The following is a 762-nucleotide window of genomic DNA, read 5'->3' on the forward strand; positions in this document are numbered from 1 at the left end:
GACTCCGCTGGTCCACATGGGCTACGCGGACGTAACCACTCTGACAGCCGAGGGCTGACAGTCGCCGGGATGTGCCGGGGAGGTTGTGGACGTCCAGCCAGAGGACACTGGAGGGGGAGTGGGCGGACAGAGGGGCCGGAGGCCGTCACGGGGTCCCAGTCCCTCATTCCACCTCCCCACCCGGCCCTCCCTGTAGCCCTGGGACCCTCGCTGCTGCCGGATTTCTCTGAGGTAATCCCTGCCACCCCATTTCTCTAGGGGTCCATTCCCACGACCTGGTTTCTCTGCGGCCACCTGCCCTGGTCCCGTCCGGCCGCTCTCAGGGGCTCTCCTACCTGCTGGTCAGGTTGGTGAGCTCCGGGAAGAGATTTTCCACGGGTTGTTCCTCAAACTGGTGCAGCCCCTCGTTCTGGGAGAACCAAGACCCAACCCCCGCTTGGATCAGTGGCCATCCCCTGACGACGCCGGCAGGGCTGTGCCCGCCACGCCTCCCCCTGCCTCACCTCCTTGTAGAGATGAATGGCCGGGTCATTCCCGCTCAGGAGAAACACGGTCTCCAGCCGATCCCCGACCTGGACCCTGAAAGCAGAGACATCTAGGATCCCAGTGTGGCAGAGCCCGAGAGTGGCAGAGTCTGTGCAAAACCTCTGCCTGCAAGAACCCTAACGTTGTGGGATCCAGACACTGGAGCCAGGGCCAGAACCTCAGGATGCGGAACTATAGAAAGTTAGCATGCGAGAACCTCCCATTTCTAGAGCTCTC

General features: G+C 62.6%; 1 long non-coding RNA gene across 1 annotated transcript; it reads right to left on the bottom strand.

Annotated features, from left to right (window-relative positions):
• Positions 1-6: 6 nt before the first annotated feature.
• On the bottom strand, positions 7-695 carry LOC102242180. Its single transcript, XR_312958.2, has 3 exons — positions 504-695; positions 336-409; positions 7-107 (listed from the first exon to the last, which is right to left on the bottom strand). It is a non-coding gene; the product is annotated as an uncharacterized LOC102242180 (long non-coding RNA).
• Between the last annotated feature and the right edge of the window lie 67 nt (positions 696-762).

The sequence above is a fragment of the Myotis brandtii genome, unplaced genomic scaffold (assembly GCF_000412655.1).
Source record: "Myotis brandtii unplaced genomic scaffold, ASM41265v1 C41657664, whole genome shotgun sequence".
Lineage (NCBI taxonomy): Eukaryota > Metazoa > Chordata > Mammalia > Chiroptera > Vespertilionidae > Myotis > Myotis brandtii.